General features: G+C 53.3%; 1 protein-coding gene across 3 annotated transcripts in view; it reads right to left on the reverse strand.

The window, feature by feature from the left end:
* Positions 1-14924, reverse strand: part of MED27 (mediator complex subunit 27) — a 186784-nt gene that overhangs the window by 62403 nt on the left and 109457 nt on the right. The window lies entirely within an intron of this gene.

Below are 14924 nucleotides of genomic sequence, written 5' to 3' on the forward strand. Positions count from 1 at the left end.
GAACCTGCATCAGGGTGCATAGCTCCTTCACGCCTCTTTCTGGTCCTGGATTCATCTGTGCACGGCGCACCGCCACGCTGTGCCCAGGCTGGGCTGCGCAGGTTGCGGACGGCCAGGGCACAAGTGTGCTTTGGTTCGGCCCCACTGAGCCCCACGGCATGTCAGTTCTCAGGTGTTACCGGGCCGGGGAGGACCTGGCGCTCACCCAGGTGAAAATGCATAGAACTAGGGCGCCTGAATGGTTAACACGGTCAATAATGCAGCTCTGCACCCAATTTTCAAGCCTGGCAGTTTGAGGCTCTGGAGTCGGTGTCTCCAAACATCGCTTTCCTCCTGACGAGTAGAGGTGAGGACAGCTCTGTTGCAGAGTGGCCGCCAGGCGTCCACGAGGCGATGCGCTCGCTGGTGAGGGTGTGCACAGGGCCTGCACGGAGGATGCCCCCTGGTGGCCCTGCCCACACCCGCCAGCACTTCACAGAGGCGAGGTGACTGGAAGCCAGTTGACCTCAAAGCTGGAGCGAACCTGCCCTGACGCTGTTTGCCTTTCTGCCCACACCTGCGGCCAAGGGATGCTGCAGAGCGTGGCTGCAGCAGTGCTGGGCCCCGAGGTGTGACCATGACGCCCAACGGTCAAGGGCACGGGGCTGCAGTCCTTCATCTGCCACTTCGGCTGGTGTGACACAGGGCAAGTCAGACAACCTGGTGCCTGTACTCGGGTGGGAACGCATGGGGCCTGCTGGAGGGTTCAGTGAGATGATACAGGAGACGCGGCTACGGGCGTGGCGCACAACTGAACAAACAGCCGCCAGCCTCCGTTTCCCCGCGAGCACAGTGGGCTGAGGCGCCCTCTCCAGCGCGCACGCCCCTCTACCTGCCGCAGACTCCCGTGGGTCTGACTGTGTTGGTTACCGTATCGGCATGCACCAGGGTGTAATGACGGTGAGTTTGGGAGAAGGAAATGGCAGTGCGTCACACACAGGCCAATGGACGCCACCTGCAAGCTAGCCAGCGCCGGCCCTGGTCACAGGCAAGACGCCCAGGGACGGGGTGCAGGTGGGTTCTTGGCAACTGCTCTGGGATACCACAGATAAAGCTGATGCCATCTGGTAATGAAGCAGGCTTGCCGTTGCCACGGTAACCCTTCTTCTATACTAAGCAGCACATTTCCAAAGAGCTCCCTCCATACCCCTCCGCCGTCTGTCCCCGCGTGTTCGATGGCAAGTTGTGGACTCAAAGGAAGCCAGCGGGGCTGCCGGCAGGTCAGACCCTCCAGGGAGGTGCCCAGAGAAACGCTGTCCCTGCCTCGCTCCGCATCGGGCCGGCTGCGCGCTGGGCTGACACCGCTGGTCCTCTCCCTGGTCTCACAGCCGCTGCCTGCGGGGAGTCGTCCATTAAGAGAATTCCTAGTTCACTATGGCAAGGCAAGTCGCAGGCAGGAAAGGCAGAGCGGAGCGAGGCTGAGGAGAACAGCAGGAATATTTATCTCCACTCCAACACAAACGGAGCAAATCTGGCGCTGGATCCACACCGCAGGCCGGGAGCGACACCCTGTCCCTCCGGGGCGTGCGCAGGGGAAAGGCGCCGTGAACCGGAGCAGCGCCGGTGCCTAGGACACAGGGGAGGCAAGCTGACCGAAAGCTTAGTTGCACCAGGAACCCAGGACCAGAAGCACATGCGTGACCCGGCACAGCGCCTGTCATTCGGACAAAGGCGGCACAGTGACCTCGGCTTCGGGGGGAGGAGTGTGTTAAAAAAAGAGAAGCCAACCATACAGCCACTCACAGCTACTCACAGCCACTCACACCACCAGCCACTCACAACCACCAGCCACTCACAGCCATACAGCCACTCACACCACCAGCCACTCACAGCCATACAGCCACTCACACCACCAGCCACTCACAGCCACACAGCCACTCACAGCCATACAGCCACTCACACCACCAGACACTTACACCACCAGCCACTCACAGCCATACAGCCACTCACACCACCAGCCACTCACACCACCAGCCACTCACAGCCATACAGCCACTCACACCACCAGCCACTCACAGCCATATAGCCACTCACAGCCATACAGTCACTCACAACCATCAGCCACTTATAACCATCCAGCCACTCACAGCCAAACCACCAGCCACTCACAGCCATACAGCCACTCACAACCACCAGCCACTCACAAGCACCAGCCACTCACAGCCACACAGCCACTCACAACCACCATCCACTCACAAGCACCATCCACTCACAGCCACTCACAGCCATACAGCCACTCAGAGATGTCATTCTCCAGGACGTAAGAGGCCTGCGGTTCCGTAGGTGCTGTTTTTCCAGGTCCAGTTAGGAAGGTGAGGGAGGGGGAGGCAGACAGGCATAGCTACCCCACAGCACCAAGAACCTACGTATTTATACTAATTCCCGAGAAAGAAAAGATGGAGTGAGTGACCCCAATAAGCACTCATTTATTGACTAGATGAGTGCCTGTAGCATGGGACACTCGGAAAGCCTACACGGATTCAGAGAATCATGTGACGTGAGAGCTGTAAAGAATTAAAGTCATCTGTCCAAGTGCCCCATCTTCAAGGTGTCAGCAGAAGCCTCGAGAGGCTCAGGAGAGTCCACTATGGCTCCTCCTGGAAGAGGTGACAAAGCGATGCGAGACTGAGGAGATGGAGGGCACCCTCGACCCCGGTGTCCCCGAGGAACCCCGGGGGGAGGGGGCGCTGCCTCCTCACCCTGCTGCGTGGCACCTGTCCGTCATCACAGGCTCTGAAAGGTGGAGGTGGCTGGACAGGTGAGCACTCCCACCTGGTGCTCCTCCTAAGAGGTGCTCTTAGATGTGGCGACAATGTTCAATGCCACCCAGGCTTCCCCTGACTCCTGGGGTCCTCCCCCAAAATGCAGACTTGCCCTGGGCTCCGGGACAAGGTCAGAGCACGCCTGTGAGGCCGCATACAGACGTCTGGGCGTCTGGCTTGAGCAGCAGGTAGATGGTCTTGCTGTTGACTGAGAGGAGATGAAAAGAAGAGGGAAGAACAGAGGCGGGGGTGGGGGATCACTTCCCTTTACTGAGTTTGGATTCTGCTGAGACGCCTACATGGAGAGACGGTAAGTGGGCAGCTTGGAGACGGGACTCACGGATGAGATCCTGGCTAGACGGCAGAGTTTATGGATGACTTTTCCCAAGGCGGCGGGTGTGAGTTCAGACGAGCTGAGACCTCACCCTGAACACACCAGAGGAACAGCATCTGGGCTCGGGGCTGTGGGGCAGGAGGCAGACCCAGCTCAGGCGAGGGTGGTCCCCGCACTACCCCACCACCTGCCCCAAGGATTCTGCCTATGAGACAGGTCGGGGAAACCACACACCCTCCTCGTAAAGATTCACAGCGCACGCTGGCACGGTAAAGGCTCTGAAAAGGACTGCAATAAAGGGACCTGCCGAGCTGTGTTTAACCACCGAAAGCTTCCTGTGCACATCGACCTCCTTAGCAATTAGAGCCGCAGGAAACCCACCCCGGAAACGGTGACATTAGCATCAGGAGAGAACTCGCCCTCCATTGCAAAGGCTCAGGGCGTCCTCTGTGCAAAGTCGCCCCCCACAGCCCCGCCCTCCTGTCCATGCTGTTCGGCAGCGCTTGGCTTTTTACCATCTCGACTGTCGGACGCGCTCCAGCTTGACCTTGATGTAGAAAATGTTCATTCAAATCAATACATAGACAAGGTCACTTTAAAATCCAATTAATATGAACGGGAAGACGTGCCCCACAGCTCCGTGAGCTGGAAAGGACTAGGCGCGAGTTAGCGACAACAGAGAGGCCTCCGCTGTTCGAGGACGCAGCGGCGGGGTCCCTTACACACGGGCTGTAGTCAGAACACCAAGAACTTTCTGGCTTCTGCTTAGGGTACCTTAAAATCGATCTAGTTTGTTGGAACAAATGCACTGAAAACTGTGAATTCCTGCAACCCGATTTGAAAGCAATGAAACCTGGACTTCAGCTCACCCAGGAATCCCTAGAGGACTCCCGGTGTTACTGCAGTGAGTGGTAGCAATTTGCATTTATAGAGAACAGTCACAGAAGTGTTGGCAACCATAACCAGAACCTGGGGAAACGGAGGCACTGGTGTTTCCGAGGCTTGTTCCCACCAGCTTCCCGCCCAGGACTCAGGGCGCGTCCTCCTCGGGTTTGCCACCGCGGCCCTCCACTCTGCTCCTTGCGAACGAGAAGCGCGTGCCGTACAGCAGGACCTGGAGAACCGCACAGAGGACAGGACTATCGCTATCCTGCGCTCTTTTCCGCCTGCTCATCGCCTTCCCACTGGGAGCTCAGCTCTTCGCCCTTGAACCAACGAGCACAGGCTATAAAGGCCCGAGCACCCAGCGGAAGAAGATGGACTTGCTCTGTAACTTCAGGAACGACGGCATTATGTTCAGTTGGAGTGAGGTATTAGGGATGCCGCTGAGATATCATTCACGAACCTCTTTCTCGATTTGCTTTGCACTGGGCTTTTCTAAGGGGCTGAAGGGATCGGGGCCGAGCTGCCCGAGGGAAGCCCCACCCCTCGCAGGCTGGCCGGCCTCCAGGGAGCCCTCATGGGTTTGAAGGCAGAGGCTCTGCAATGCGGGCTGACAGAAAGCATCCTACACACGGAGCCAGACAGCTGTGAGCGCGCGCCTTCGCGGGTTACGCTGCAGCAACGTTAAAGCAGCCCAGCTCCTTGCAGCGAAGGGCAAGCTGGCCCTGGCATGCTGTCGCCGTGTCCTCCCCTCAGACAGCCCGGAGGACCATTCATCCTGCCTTCTTCATTCAAAAGCAACTCAAAACCGGCAGACTCCCGGCCCGCCCCTCCCCCGCTTCCAGTCCCTCATCTGCAGCAGCAGCAATGCTCCTCACACTCATTATTCCGTAATGACGCCTGTTTGTAAATAGCAAGATGAGATGCAATTAAACCACGAGAGGCTAAATAAACACACATGCTAATTAGGACCTTTCCAAGAGATTTGTTTTCACGTAAAGACTGGAATTTACCTTTCATTAATCTAACTTAATTGCAGTGTGCACCAATAAACAGTCAACGCGAATTAAGTGCTCTAAATGGCTTCCCCCTATCACAGGGCAGCGAAGGATCCTGGCTCTGGGTAACAAGCCACCTTCTGCGGAAGGCGGGGACTGCCTGGGAAGAGCCTGCTGAGCAGCAGGGAAGGATTTGGGCTGTAAGACAGCTACGGAACCATTACCATGACGCCTGAATGAGGTCAAGGTCACGGTTCAAACTGCAGCCTGGCCCCTCTGGTGAGTCAGCGAGCTTTGCTCAATTCCATGGCAGCAGACATCACCTCTCTCCCGTGCCAGCTCCCTGTCACAGGTCCCAGGAGGGACGGAGTCTCGGCCTGGATCCATCAGTTCACAGCCAGTCCCACGCCCAGAATAACAATGCCCACACACCGGCTGCGCCAAGGCCGTGCCAGGGGCTTGTCCCTGAGAGAGGACAGCTGGCACTGGCAGGAACAGAAAAGTTGGCGCTGTAACCTTTGATTCCAGGTGTGAAAGATTACATGCATTTGACAATGAAACGGAAACAGAACGTGACGGAGTATCAACACTGGACTTTTGTGCAAAGGCCTCGGAGCACCGAGCCATTTCCTCCTTCAGCAAACAGTGACGGAGCCCACGCAGCAGCAGGCGCTGGATCAGGCCAGGAAACCACTTCAGGAAACGTTACTTGTTCTGGACACTTCCCTCAGACAGGTTTGACTTCTCCCTCCCTGCTCGCTGCTGCTCAGTCACCTGCCACCTTCCTCCTGTCGAGTACAGGCATGCCGAGGCCCCAGCCTCCCTCCTGCCCCAGCGGAGCCAGTGGCACCAGTGGCCTGGAACCTGAACCTGGACGCAGCCCGATCCTGCAGAGTTCCAAGTGGCACGATGCTTAGGCAGCGCCCCAAGGAGCTGGACTCCACGTTAAACTGGCTCCTCAGCTCCCAATTACAAAATCAGTGCTTAGCAAGTTCTCCACGACAGCGTGTCCCTCAGTGTACTCCACGGAAGGAAAAGGTGTCCCTGGTCACCCGGGTCGGGGAAACCACACACACCCCCCCTCGTAAAGATTCACAGCGCACGCTGGCACGGTAAAGGCTCTGAAAAGGACTGCAATAAAGGGGCCTGCGAGCTGTGTTTAACCACCGAGTGCCTCCTGTGCACATCGACCTCCTTAGCAATTAGAGCCGCAGGAAACCCACCCCGGAAACGGCGACATTAGCATCAGGAGAGAACTCGCCCGTTCCACCCGTCTCCAGCCTCGATGGTATGTCTCCATCCGACACCTCCCGTCACTCACTCCACCCCACAGCTGCCGGTGCGAACAGCCAGCCATGGTGCTCCTCTCCCCTCGCCCCAGAGCTGGGGCCTGGACCTGGGCTCGCTGTGAGCGGACCCTAGTGGCTCCAAGATCAGAGAAGGCTCCCGGACGCTGTGGATTAAAACCTACCCACTCTGAGATGGGTAACGGCTCCCTGTTCTAGAACTCTCCAGGTTCACTCTTAAATTCATTTTTATGGTTACATTGTGAGTCTCTGAGAATCCTAGTCTTGTAACAGCATCACGGCCAGCCCTCACTTAATCACTCTGGTAGATGATATATAACAACAAAACAGCTAAAAAAAATCGCTCTGTGTTAGCGAGCAGATGTCTAGCCCATTTGCAATTAATACGACCCACTTCCATACAATCAGACTGCTTAAAATTCCTGGAACAAGATGTAAAAGTTAAGATGCAAATGCTCTATTTTAATGAGAATGAATGGAAACGATAAATCCTCTCTCCCTTTGAGAGGAGGTTATAATCTACATATAAGTCCCAACTGCACCCTAAATTTACCAACAAAACAATCATTTGATAAAGCCCGTGGGAAGGAAGGAAATAGAACGGGGAGAGTCAGAAATATATTCAGAAAGTATTTCCTACCCACATCAAATGCTATCAAAACCATCCTCTTTCAAGAAGCCTTTAAAGAAACCGGACTCGCTGAAACCGGTTTGGCTAAGTGGATAGAGCATCAGCCTGGGGACTGAAAGGTCCTGGGTTCAATTCCGGTCAAGGGCATGTACCTTGGTTGCGGGCACATCCTCAGTGGGAGGTGTGCAGGAGGCAGCTGATCGATGTTTCTCTCTCATCGATGTTTCTAGCTCTCTATCCCTCTCCCTTCCTCTCTGTAAAATATCAATAAAATATATTTAAAAAAGAAAAAAAAGAAAAAGAGACCAGACTCACTGCGACACATTCCCCCAGTTCACGTGTACGAGGAGCTTCTTGTATTTGTTTGACCCAGTGACCTTGTCGCGGACAGCGCAGAGGGTGACTCGAGGCCAGGACTTGGGGCTGACCCCCTGGATCTCAAGTCACACCCCAGCTCCTATACTCAGCGTGACCTTCTGTTTTTTTTTTTAAATATATTTTATTGATTTGTTACAGAGCGGAAGAGAGAGGGATAGAGAGCTAGAAACATCGATGAGAGAGAAACATCGATCAGCTGCCTCCTGCACACCTCCCACTGGGGATGTGCCCGCAACCAAGGTACATGCCCTTGACCGGAATCGAACCCGGGACCTTTCAGTTCGCAGGCCGATGCTCTATCCACTGAGCCAAACCGGTTTCGGCAGCGTGACCTTCTGAATCTCTGTTCTCTTCCATGAAACGGCGCTAACACCTTGCACAGAGGGGCTGGTGTGAAAACCAAACTGGTAAGCATATATTACCGTTGCCACCACGCGGCAGGCAGAGTTACAGGGAGCAATTATTAGGGTTCTACTCACGACGGCAGGGGCAGACTTTTCTAGAATCAGGACAAGTCTCACCCTTCACTTTCCTTTCTCCCTGCGTGGAAGGCCCATCAGCTTCCTGAAATCCCACCCCTTCCGTGAGGGTGCGGCTGTGAGGTCCCTCCTGGATGGCACTGTCACTGTGTGAACTGCCTCCCGCCTCCCCCCCCAATCAGGTCCCCACCCCACTCGGCTAGCTCTGGGCTGAGTCTGGCCTCTAACCAGCACCAGAGTCTAGCAGTCCCTGTGCGTTGGCGTGGGCCGACCCACCCGGAAAGTGGGCAGCGGGAGTTGGTCCTTGTTGACTTGAACAACAGGAAACTTGACTGCCACCCGCAATACTTGTGCCCCGGCTTCCTCCACTCAGCGGCTACGAGCGGAGGCCTCCTCTGCGCCAGGCACAGCTCTACGCCCTGAAGACACGAGGTGTTATGCCCAGATTTCGTGATTCCCAAAGACCACGAGGGAGCCGAGTCCGATGCAAAAGCAAAGAGCCTTTTAATCGAGCTAGCTCGAGCTCAGTCCCACACACACACTCACCGGCGCAGCGGCGAGGTGGAGAGAGAGCCCCAGACCCCAAACGCGCTGATTTATAGGGGGCCTGGGAGAGGTAGGAGGGGTGAGGTAGTGTGGCCTCCGCTGATTGGTCGGGGTCAGGTTGCACATGGAGGCAGGGCGCGGCTTACTTTCCTCTTGCATTTCTATTGGCTAATTCAAAAGTGTGGGTTGGGCTGTTGGAGAGGTTCTAGGGCAGGAACCTGACTCCAGGAGGTGGAGGACATGGAACAAAGGGAACATGGAGTCGGTCTCTCCCCGCCCTTTCAAAGGGACAGGAAGAATGTGGTAAAATTCTATTTTTCTGGGGCTCCCAGTCATGCAAGGCACTCAAAAAGGATTCAATGACCACAACGAACAGAAGCCAGACAGGAGGTCTTCACAGGCACAATGCGTTCCTAGAGGTCTGGCAGTGTCTCAGAAACACCCAGAAGCGGGGGAGGGGGCCAGGAATCGAGAAAGAACATGCACCTTGGAGTCAAGCCGACAGAGGTTAGCCCTCAGCCAGACAGAAGTGTCCGAGCACGGGACTGAGCCCGCGGTCTGCTCCAGAGAGTGCATTCTTTTTAAAAGGAAATCTATTTGTATTGATTTCAGAGAGGGAGAGGGAGAGAGAGAAACATCAATGATGAGAGTGAATCATTCATCGGCTGCCTCTTGCACGTCTCCCACCGGGGATCGAGCCCACAACCCAGGCATGTGCCCTGACCTGGAATTGAATGGTGACCTCCTGGTTCATATGTTGACACTCAACCATGGAGCCCCACCGGCCGGGCCAGAGCCCGCATCCTCACTAGTTTGCTCCTGAAGGGGGTTGATGGTGATGACAACGGTGTAATGCCCACCACCCCTCCTGTAACTACATACAGTCCAATTATTTCGATTAACTTGAATAAAATACAGTATCATATAACTTATAGAACTAATAATGCCACAGATCATGGCAGCGTGAACGCACACTCATCTTTTAATTCAGCTGGCAACCAAAATGGATTGTGTGTGTCACTTTTATTAAAACGACAACTGTTTTATCTCAACGCATAGGCGCGATGAAACGATTAACTGGAGGAAAAATCAACTGTGTGGACCGGGTTAGGGAATAAAGTAAAATACGGAGATAAACTGCTTTTAAAATCAGCCGGAGATTTAATGCTGCCCCGGAAGGTTTCCATTATTCACACGCTTGGGCCATGCAGTGTAAATCCGGGCTAATGAGATTCAATTGCTGGGCATAAATCTGCAGAAGACAACGTGTCTACGGAAAACAGCAGCCGGGCTCCGTGTTGGTAACTCCTCAAGACAGAGATTATGACTCGGGAAGAGGGACGTCACTTTGCCCCATGTTACTGACTGCAGGGGGTGTTGGGAGAAATGGCTCCATTTGCTCAAACACAAAGTGAGACAAGTTACAAGGGATTCAAAGGGCCTACTGATCAATAGGGTTGTCTTCTAATGACAAGATCAGTGCCAATAATTTACACCGGCTCTTTGTCCTCCGGAAACGGTGAAGTCCCGGAGGGGCCCTCTCTGTAAAGTGCCCCGTGTCCGCCCAGGCGGCGTGAGGCCACGCACGAGGTGGGAACGGAGGTTACTGGGTAACTGGCCAGGCCACAGACTCCTCCAGAAGCCACCGAGGCTCTGTGCATGTGGTATGTGACATTGGAGGAGCTGTTAAATGGCATTTTATTAAAAAAAAAAAAAATATATATATATATATATTTTTAAATATATTTTATTGATATTTTACAGAGAGGAAGGGAGAGGGATAGAGAGATAGAAACATCGATGAGAGAGAAACATCCATCAGCTGCCTCCTGCACACCTCCCACTGGAGATGTGCCCGCAACCAAGGTACATGCCCTTGACCGGAATCGAACCCGGGACCCTTCAGTCTGCAGGCCGACGCTCTATCCACTGAGCCACACCGGTTTCGGCTTAAAAAATAATTTTATTGAGTTCAGAGAGGAAGGGAAAGAGAGAGATGGAAATATCAGTGATGAGAGAATCACTGATCGGCTGCCTCCTGCACGCCCCCTATTGAGGATTGAGCTCGCAACCTGGGCATGTGCCCTTGGCGGAATCGAACCGGCGACCCTTCAGTCCACAGGTCGATGCTCTATCCACTGAGCCACACCAGCCAGGGCCCAACTGGCATTTTAAAGCGAAGTGACCCACTTGACATCAACCCGTGGCCCTCTGGGCACCGCCCACCCCTGGGAGACAGGCTGTGCAGTGGGAGCAATGAGAGAGGCTAAGCAGCCTGAAGAAGCAAGGCTGGGCCTCTCGCAAAGGAGCGCAGACCCAACCCCGAGAACGCACAGCAGCTTTGCCAGAAGCGGCAGGAGGTGGCCGAGACGTCACAGGCAGAGGGATCAGCAGGCCCAAGGCACAGCAGCGGAACACATGGAGCATTTGGGGGGTCCGGTGGTCCCCAGGAGCCCCTGGAAGTGAGGGGGCACTTTCGCTTGTCACAGTGAGTGGGGGAGCTACTGGCATTGAGCAGTTCGGGGCCAGGGATGCTCAACCCTCTGCAGACGCCGCCAGTTCCATGCAGGAGAAACGGTCCAATCCAGATGCCAACAGGCCTCCGATGAGGAGCACCAGAGAGCGCCACGGACCCCAGGCCAGGGGAGGGAGGAGGAGAGAGGTCAAAGGTAAACTGAGGCCAGGTTATAAAGACCAGGTGAGCTTCCCTAAGGAGCAGGAGGCTGGCCTGGAGAAAGGTGGAGTAGGGGCTGTGGGTCCAGAAACCAGGGGGCCAGCTGGCGGCCTGTGGCCAGAGCTCAGGCCGCAGGGCAGGGCGGGCGGCAGAGGCTGGCAGGCGGGTGCGAGGCCGGTGTGCATGTGGCACTTGGTGCATCTGCGGCCAGCTCCCTGCGAGATTACAATGTGGGGCTGTTTTCCACACAGTATGTCATCAGTAGGTGTACCGGTTAATAAAGGCGGGTTTTGTAATAAAAACACACACGATAATTTCAAGAGAAATTATCCAAAGTAATAAATGCTTTATTCAAAGTAATGTCCATCGCTAACTACACATTTCCCCCATCTTTCAGGTAATTTGTGGATACCGTCCCAATAGAACTTTGCTTGTTTTGAGGCAAACCATTCAGAGACCCAACTTTCCACGTCTCCGTGTGTTTTGAAGTGCTGCTCAGAAAGTGCGTGTGCCATGGGTCGGAACAAGTGGTCATCTGAAGGAGCAAGGTCTGGTGAATACGGCGGGTGGGTTAATACTTCCCGGGCAAGATCTTTTAACGTGTTTTTAACTGGTTTTGAAGTGTGTGATGGTGCGTTATCATGAAGTAAAATTACTTTGCTGTGTCTTCTGGCACATTCTGGTCATTTCATGATCAAAGCGTGGTTCAAATTGATTATTTGTTGTCGGTAGCGATCAGTATTAACGGTTTCACCTGGTTTTAGAAGCTCATAATACACCACACCTTCCTGATCCCACCAAACGCAGAGCATTGTCTTCTTTCTGAAGTGATCTGGCCTTGCAGTCGATGCTGATGGTTGACCTGGATCAACCCATGATTTTGTGCGTTTGGGATTTTCAAAATAAATCCACTTTTCATTGCCAGTCACAATGAAAGACCTTCTTTCGTGCCATTGAAGCAACGTTTTACTGATGACTTTTCGGTTTTCCATTTGTCTTTCGTTCAGTTGATGTGGCACCCATTTTCCTTCCTTTAAAATCCTTCCCATTGCTTATAAAAGATCAGAAATTGTTTGCTGAGCAATGTTTAATCTTTCTGCAAGTTGTTTTTGAGTTTGACACGCATCTTCATCCAATAATGCTTGTAATCGTTGGTCTTCAAACTTTTTTGGTTGACCTGGACGTCTTTGTCTTTCACATCGAAACCATCACTTTTAAAGCGTTTAAACCAGAGTTCACAAGTATCGTGAGATGGAGCATGTTCACCATAAGCTTCCTGAAGTATTCAGTAGCACTTTTCTTCAAAATAAAGTAATGAATTATAACTTCCCGCAAATGCTCTTTTTTGGCACAAAATTCGACATTTTTAAGCGTTAAAATATCTATGATGTTAACACCTTCAGCAAATTTGACATACTAAGTTTTGAAGCTTGCTGTTATTACAACAAAATAGCATACATGTCAAATCGCATATATGTCCACATATGTGTAACTCCAGCTATTGAAAATAATCCGCATTATTAACCGGTACAGCTGGTATCTGTCAGGAGAATGAAGATGATTGTTGGGATAGAGAGCCCTCGAGTTGGGGCAGGGGGTAAGACAAGCAGTCTGGAAACTGGGTACCCCGAAAACAGGCCCCATTACCATGACATAAAACTGAACTACACAAGCTAAAACCCCGCGAAGGCAGCCGTGGGACAGCGTTCCTCAACCCGCTTCCCTGAAGTGTGAGCACAGCCTCACGTGCCTCAACAGAGCAAGTGCCAGCTGTTCCTGCCAGGCACCGAGTTCAGAGAACGTATCCAAAACGGTTTAAAGCAGAAGCAACACTTTCCCCAACATTTACACCCACTGCGGCACATGCCAGCCTCATGATACAGACCCGTCAGCGCTGGTAGAATGTGCTTCCCAGCTTCTGGGGACAAATGCAACTGAAAAGTGTGGCGGGAAACTAGAGAGATGAACTATGGGCTTTAAACGGTATCATTAGAAATGATAACATCGGAGGATTATTGAAATATTAGCATTTTGGGGGGCGGGGAGATTCTAGGGAGACTAACTGGGCTATCACTCATTTAGACTAAATATTTTAGGGAATCTTAGGGAGACTGTCAGTTACCATTAAGTGCTAAACACACATACGACAGACACGCGTGCACGATCGCCTCTGGGGACGACCGTGCTGAGCGAACAGCTACAGAAACTAAAGAAGCAACAGGGACCAGGTAATGAGATTGGTTCAAACAGGCAAACAAACACACAGAACGCACCTCGCCCCCTTTTGGTGTAGTTTTCATGTAAATATCTGTGTTTTCCGATGGTCTTAGGCTCTACAGCAGCGGGTCGCGACCCACAGGTTGAGAACCGCTAGCAGGGTGGCCTAAGACCATCGGAAAACACAGATATTTACATGACGATTCATAACAGTAGCAAAATTACAGTTATGAAGTAGCAATGAAAATAATTTTATGGTTGGGGGTCCCCACCCCATGAGGAGCTGTATGAAAGGGTCACGGCGTTAGGAAGGTGGAGAACCACAGGGCTAGGGGATGCTCTCCTCGCTGGCACACTTGTTCACTGACGGACGGCTGTTGGCAGGGTTAGATTTTTGTTCTCATTCTTACCTCCTGTCCACACTCGTGTCCTCAGACCTCCCTTTTCTCAGATGGCACTTCAGCATCTTGTGTGTCAACGTGTGATGGTCCCTGTAAGTCTCCTCCATCACACCCACTAAAACCAGTGAGCTCATTCTACTGCATCCTCACCTACCCTCCTCCCATCTTGGTGGAGATGCTCTCCGCTGTGCTAGAACATCAGCACTTCCCCCTCGTCACACCCTTTGTCTAGTCCAGGGGTGGGCAAACTTTTTGACTCGAGGGCCGGAACATGGATGGAGTGTTTGTGTGAACTAATATAAACTCAAAGTAAAGGAGCAGAGGGGAGAGCAAGAGAACCCTCCGCTCTTTCGGCTCCGCGGGCCGGAGAGAACAGCCGAACGGGCCGGATCCGGCCACGGGCCGTAGTTTGCCCACGGCTGGTAGTCTCACAGCGACAATGAAATACAGGGTGTGCTCCCTCTCCATCGCAGCTGAAGTCTCCCGCCTGTCCCGTGGCTGGACGAAGCTCCTCGTCCTGAGATTCCGCGAGCTGGGCGAGCAGGCGCCGACTTCTGTGAGATGGTTTTCCTCTGGCCTGGGTGCTTGAAAGGCACATGCACCCTTGATTCACGCCTTTGAAAGCGCCGCCCATCACTGCCTGGTGCTTTGCGCATTGATTTCGAGACGTCTGATGCCAGTCTGATTCTCTTGCCTTGTAAGCTACTGGATTCTTTTGCTTGGAAGCCGTGGGGATTTCTTCTCGATCTTTGATGTCTAATAGCATCACTGGACTACATCTCAGGCCTGGCCGTCGCTGGTCGATGTCGCAGGCACCAGCGAGCCCTGCCCATGTGCAGACCAGACCTCCGTGAGCTTCCGCGCTCCTGCCCCATTGCGCTTCAGGCCTCCCACTGCAGCCACGGCGTCCCTTCCCGGTCTCGGCTCCCCTTCAACCGCCTGCTCTCGGACCCTTGCTTCTGTCTTCGCTTATTTGCATCCTCTTGGTTGTTTCCCGGCATCTCTTCAATGCCCTTATTATATTTCATATGAGTCTATTTTTTTTCCTTGAGCATGTTGAAATGTAGTTAATTTCTGAGATAATTTTATCATTTCGTCCGTTTTTTACTGAGTATAAGTTCTTTTCATTTTTTCACATTTCTGCCTGTTTCCGAGTTTCTGATTCAAGAGTGGTTTTCGGCTCTCCGTCCACCGGAGGGTGTGGAGGTCAGCGGAGAGCGATGGTAAACAGCTCTCTTCCGCTTGGTGGTGCCTGTTTCCCTGGCTGGGAGGTGGG

Source organism: Plecotus auritus (genome assembly GCF_963455305.1).
Source record: "Plecotus auritus genome assembly, chromosome: 5".
Lineage (NCBI taxonomy): Eukaryota > Metazoa > Chordata > Mammalia > Chiroptera > Vespertilionidae > Plecotus > Plecotus auritus.